Source organism: Saccostrea cucullata, unplaced genomic scaffold (genome assembly GCF_032062105.1).
Source record: "Saccostrea cucullata isolate Sc308-1 unplaced genomic scaffold, CSIRO_AGI_Scuc_v1 ctg10284, whole genome shotgun sequence".
NCBI classification, from domain to species: domain Eukaryota; kingdom Metazoa; phylum Mollusca; class Bivalvia; order Ostreida; family Ostreidae; genus Saccostrea; species Saccostrea cuccullata.
In genome coordinates, this window is record NW_026924261.1 from 16,508 (window position 1) to 23,288 (window position 6,781).

The following is a 6,781-nucleotide window of genomic DNA, read 5'->3' on the forward strand; positions in this document are numbered from 1 at the left end:
ATTCATGCTAATAATGAATGAATTTCTTGTGACCTTGTAAAATTATGTTGTACCTCATTGTGAAAATAAATTCTACAAATAGGATCGATACGATATCGTCATGGTATTGTCGATATCGACATAGCACAAAGTCTCATATATGGTACCAAGTATTTCCAATTGAAAGTGCTCATCATGATCGATATCGATACGATATCGACATAATATTGTCGATATCGTCAATATCGACATCCAATTCGTTCTTGTACATGTATGATATTTTTATGATAAATGTCTGTTAGTGTTTTGCATTTAACTGAATTTTCTCTTGTCTTTTGTTTTGTAGACATTCCTGCTGTTCCACAGACCCCTGAGATTTCACCAAAGCAATTCCCATCTTCCGTAGTTCCCAATGGCATTTTTACATACGAACAAACTGGGTTCATAATTACAGGCTACAAGGAAAGAAAAGAAAAGTTTTTATCGCCCACGCACAAAAAAGGCATTGTGGTCAGAAATTACCGATGAACTAACCAAAGTTTTAAAACTGACTTTTCAGTTGCGCAAGTTGAAGGGAGGTGGAAGACACAACTCAGTGCTTTCAAACGACATCAGTCAGATCAAGCAAAGTCGGGCAATGAGCGAAAAAATTATCCCTATAAAGAGGAATTCAGTGACATTCTAAGTGACAGGCATGACATCCATCCTAAGTGTGTTGTCGGATCCTTAACCTCTCCATCAAGCTCACACAGTGGAAGTGTAACTGGATATCAGGAAGAGTCCAGCACAAGCTTAGGCTCTGATGAGCCAGGTATCTCTGATCCCCAGCCCAAAAAGAATAGAAAAATGTCTTCTTCCAGATCTAATTCTTCTCAAGTAATCCATTTTTTGGAAGATTATGTGGAAAATCAAAATAAGAAAAATTAAGAAAACATGAAAAAAATTGAGAAAATGCATAAAGAAAAAAAATGGATTTTTAATGGTTTTCTTTCAGTTTTAAAGAACATGAAAGATTAAATTCTTCAAATCCTAGACATGCATTGACATGTAGGCCCATGAATTCTGATGTTATATGTTTTCACTTGTCTATGTTTTGTATGGTTATTTTCCCTCATACTTTCTTTCAAATGGTATTTCTTGTTGATTTTCTAAACTTGTTGTATTTTTAAGTGGTATTTACCAGTAATTGTCTTTCCATTCAAAGACTTGAAATTTTTCTATAATAGAACAGCTGTTTTGAATGCACGAACAATTTTAGGTTTTTATTTTTTTTTTTCACAGGATACACATATTTATGCCACGTCCAGAAATAACATGCAAAATATTGACATACATTCAAATTCCAGAATTGTACTTTATGTATCTAAAGTTTTCAGATCCATGAATTGTCTTTTTAAGAGTGGTCTTGTATGGAACTCAATAACTTACCTGAATTTTTTTCGATGAGGGAATGAAAGAGATATTTACTGTAAAATTTTTGAAACTTTTTAAAAATTGTGTTAATCTTACCATTGATGCAACACTTCTGCAAGATTGTGATGTTCTGGGTAGTTTAAAATTTGAGATATTTGGATGTCAGGGATTCCAAAAATGAAAACATTTGCAATGAAAACACTGTTAAAAATTTATCAAAGTGCAAATGTATGGAGAAACTCTTCATAAGTAGTTTACCAAACGTCAGTGAGGAAGGTCTGTTGTCATTAGCCAAGGAGATAGGGGATACACTTAAGTATCTACAAATTCGGAACTCTGTAGAGATAAGGCCAGAAACTTTTCTATGTTTGTTTTAAAAATCTTAAGTGTATCAAGGTCCGTCTGGAGATTATGAAACATGGGCAAATGTTCTGAATGAACATGCTTTAAGGTGCAGTTTTGGACATGAAATTCTTGATTTTTTACCAAAGAGATACCTGATATATGGCAGAGTCTTTTACTCTTTGTTGTCCTTTTGATAACAATTGTTCAACCCATTGATTTATTTTGAGATATTGGTAGCAGTTTTTCTTCAGAGCGAGTACTCGAGGTCGTCTTGACATGTTCATTTTTTTGTAGCTTAAATTAAAATAAAGGGGGGGGGGTGAATTTATTGGTACATGTACATGCCCTTGAGTGGGTTTTTTAATTGTTGTATTTAGTTAAGTGAATGGTCTAGTCAGGATTTTTTTTAATTTTACATATTAAGGTGTCTGCATTTTTTTTTTCAGAAACCATATTTGGAAAATACTTGATTTCATCTATGAAATAGAGGTTGAGCTGCATTATGTGGCTATAAATTATGGAGACTTCTCATTTCTTCATATGGATGTGAGTTTCAAGTGATGTTGTTTATTTTTTTGATGCTAATTAAGCCAATATGTGATTTGTTTTTCCATTATATTGATCTCTTTGTGGTTTTGTTTATATTTATATAGTTTATAAGCATCAACAAGATGATTGTTTTTCATTTATTTTTATACAATACAAAGGGTTTTTTTTTTTTTACATGAATTGGGTATTCTTTGCTTTATTTTAAAAGATGACACCTTTGGTTTCTATACCAAATTTTCATTGTCAAACTGAATTCTTGGACGTTGTACATTTTAATGAACAATTTAAAAAAGAGAATGCAGATTTTATGTATTGGCCAATTGCCGTGTTAGTAATTGTCTCTTTAATTGACCTTCTGCATCATTTTCACACAATGGAGGAATTAATGGAACCTGTTGAGGGTCATTGTCAAAATGCTCGTCAAGTTCATCTTGGTTTAGGATATAAATGTTCTGTAGGATTCAAGCTGTTACGACAGCCTTGACAACATAAGAAATGTCATTCATTTCAACAAATTGTAGTCTCCGAAATCTACCTTTCAATAATCTGAATGGATTTTCATTGATTACTCTGGTGCTTGATAAAATTTGATTGAACTTAATTTGATCCCTAGTATGATTTTCTCTATTTCGGTATGGAGTAATCAGCCACCGCTTGCAAGGATATGCCCCATCACCTAGTAGATGGCTCTGACCATAAAGAATTGGGCCTCTTTGCCTCAATGGAGAATTTTGAAAAACACGAGCATCATGCACTCGGCCCGGCCATCCGCAGAAAAGGTCTGTGAATCTTCTCTGCACACTGCTTGGAGAATGACTGAATGAAATTGCCTATTGAAAAAAATCATTTGAGTGTCCACTAGGGGGGAGGGGCTTTATACGTATATGTGCTCAAATCCATCATTTACAGTCTGCACATCATTTGGCCAAATCACAAACTTTTGAAGAAAGTATATTTGAAAAACGTCTAACATCCTTCCGTTGTGGGAATGGAATGTAGACTCAGAAACATTGAATCGATCTGCAATAGACCCTAGAGTAGGAATATCTTGAAACAACGTCTTGTACAAAGCGTTCCACTTTATATCGTGTTCTTCGTTCCTGTCTGGAAACAGTAAAAATCAAAGTACTGAAAGTACTGGAAAGCGGTTAGCATGCTTTCATCTAATATGTACCGAAAAAAGTGCATGAAATGATATTTAAGTATGCATATCTTTGTCCAATGCCATCAGAGAAAAAACAGACATTCTGCTTTTGTAATACTTTACTTAATAGTAAAACCAATAACATTCCAAACTGATGTCACAGATGGATGCAATCTAATTAAAATCAGATGTTCCGAATCCGCTACTGCTTCTCAAACATCTAACAACATCCTATTTGGGGTCATGTAAGAGTGAATCTTCGATTAGCCAACGAAAATGGTTCCTCCGAAATATTGGCTTATAGTTCAGATGGGTTTCTTGTTTTCACCACCGAACCAAAACACCCGAGGAGTTTTGTAGTAAACAAAATATGCATTGCAAAAGCTGTGTTATGTATGACGTGTGGGGTATCTTGTATAGTTTGCGCTCTTTCGTTTGCATTATTCACATTCAGATGCCAGACTGCAGACTATACATGAAATTTATTCCAAAATTACTTTAATTCAACGTAAGACAGTATCAATAATGATGATATGTAGCCGTGGAATTAATTTGAGAATTGTTTACCGAGGCTTGAATCTACATACCCAAAGTGTTTGTGTTTACTAGTACATGTATTCATAATCGAAAGGTCGCTCTGATGTGACCCCTAATGGGATGTTAGATGTTTGAGAAGCGGTAGCGGATTTGGAACATTTAGATAAAGTTTAATTAGATTGAAATGCATGTTTCAAAATTCAAACATGAGATTTCTTCAGTTTGAAAGACAGGACGTGCATTTTTAAAATTTCTCTCTTGGTGGCATCCAATCGTTCTCTGGATGAAAACAATTATGTTGATGTTGAAAATTTAATTGTCTTTCATGCTCTATTGAATCTGAAATTAGGTAATTGTAAAGCCTACTATAGCAAACAACTAAAAAAATGACAAGTTAAATTCTTTAGATTAATGGATTTGGAGTAGTGTAGATCTACAGCTGGCTAGTCAGAGAAAAAAGGATGGCTGAGCAGAGACTTTGTATATGAATTGATATCAGAGAGCTCCAGATGTGTAGGCTCACTGCGGGTGTAACCTGTCAACGAGGGATGCTTACTTCTTCTAGGCAACGGATCCCACCTCTTGAACTTTCAGGAGTCAGTTTTTCTTCTTAAATCATCATTGATCATTCTGTATTTTGATACAGATACTTCCGTTTAGAAATATTATGAACTACTTCTACGGGAAGACTGGCGAGTAAACAAGATTATCAAGCTTTATGAAATGTACTTTATTGACTTTTCAAACAAGTAAATGTTCGAATAAAGTAAATGGTATATGAGAATCATTTAAAAGAAGTCTTGCACAATATGTCTAGATAAGGACATATAATGTGTATTTGCCATATACTCTATATGCAATATTAATCTCAAATAAAACATGTGAAAAGGAAAGTTGTCTAATCGATCAATACTAGTATTTTAAAATTCAAATGTACACTAAAAGTCAGTGTAACTTAAGAAGTTATCAGTGTCATTTTCTTCAATATGTCGGTTAAACAATATACACTGATTTTTTTTTCTATCAATGTGCCTCTAAACACATATTTTAATTAAATTCTTCTCAAACGCTCAAAATAATAATCGACAAATTGGATAAATTCAAATTTAAAAAGTATTTTCACAGCTAATAATACGTTCCCTAGGAATTGATCAAATTTTCAAAACTTATAAATAAGCATTAGTATATATTTTAAATTTTTGCTAATTGCCAAGATTTTTCATACCTCATTCTTCTGTGAATAATAATGTCGGTTGATTTTTAGAAGAGGATCACAATGCCGATTAAAATTAATATATATTTATCCATTTTTTTTTTCAAAATTAGTTTTACTACTTTAAGTGCCCCATTATTTTTTTTCAAAACTAAAAGTAAGTAATCCCTTATGATCGTTTGTAATAAATTATCAAAGACGGGGAAGAGAATTTACCCCTGGAAGCAGAGCTTTTATAATCTGTTTATTAGACAGAGAAGAAAAGAGAAGAAAACAAACGTTTCATTGTGGAGGTAATCCTATTGTTTCATAAAAACGTTACAAAAAGTGTAAACCTTACAGATGTATTCGGTGTTTTTATAACAGCGTTTTTCAGGTATTACTAACTTAATAAATGGTGTTTCTTAATACTTTGGCAAGGAAAATCAAACTCGATCAAGAGATTTGCTCATGTTTTTGCAGTCTGTAATAACCTTCAACCTGCTGTATAATTAACCGTATTGTTCAACTTTCAAAATTAAACTAACAGTTGCTATAAATCGCGATCGCACGATGTACATGCAAATTCTCAGTTCTTTGAAGTTATTGTTCTAAGTATTGTCAATACTTTGGTAAATACTTAAATAAGAATTCGATATAATCGTTATAATAGCCACTCTTCATACACAGCATATTGTCAACCTCTCACCAGGGGGCGTATTACGCCAGCAGTATACAAATCATAGGAAGCGCTTTGCTGAAGTTACCGTCGTCGATAGGTAGCGCCTTGTGGAAGTTTCCGGTTTTGGTTGCAGAAGGATAAGGTTACGTGCCATAAAGCGATGTCGATAGGTAGCGCCTTATGGAAGTTTCCGGTTTATTGCAGCCCGTGCCATAAAGCGGTTAGCTAGCTAACCGCTTAAAAATATACTTGCATATCGGTTTGTTGTTAAATTCAGTTGAATAGCATGAAATATTTTTTAGGGAATTCATGTGATACAACAGAATTAGTTTAACTCTAGGTGCTATGGTGACAGATAGGTCATATAATATAATGTGGAATAATTTTTAATTCAAATCAGATATAAAGATAATGTTCAGACAAATGATTCATAATATTGCGTATGTTATCTCATAACATGTGTTTTTAAAATTAAACCTTAATAAAAACAAAAGTAGTAACGATAATATGTGAATAAAGTATCATACAGTGTCCAAAAAAACTCGATAACTGCCCCTTACATATTATTGCAAGCTGCACATAGTGTGACAAATGAAAAATCCTCATCTGCAATCATGATGTCGAAATCTTCATTTTTAGTAATAATAATTATTGCAGCGCTAAGTAAAGTTCGTTTCGACGCCATATTGATTCAGAAGATGACTGTTTGATTTAACAATAGAAACCGGAATTTAAAATATGATATTTTCTTCTTCTGGAAGGTGCAAATCGAACCGGCCTAGTAAGAAATATACATTCTGTAAATGCATTGTTGCAACAGAGATGCAAGAACTCGAGAAGGAGAAGCTAGTACCTGGCCTTTTTGCAGTCTGTCGAAAGGATTAATTCATGTACACTTAAATCAATTTAGTCTCATTTATATTCATTTCAAAAATTGGAA

At 33.4% G+C, this 6,781-nt stretch overlaps 2 pseudogenes; one reads left to right on the forward strand and one right to left on the reverse strand.

Annotated features, from left to right (window-relative positions):
• Nucleotides 1-325: 325 nt before the first annotated feature.
• LOC134266059 (uncharacterized) lies at nt 326-1,931 on the forward strand (annotated as a pseudogene).
• Nucleotides 1,932-2,591: 660 nt separating this feature from the next.
• Nucleotides 2,592-6,526, reverse strand: LOC134266060 (uncharacterized; annotated as a pseudogene).
• Nucleotides 6,527-6,781: the final 255 nt, after the last annotated feature.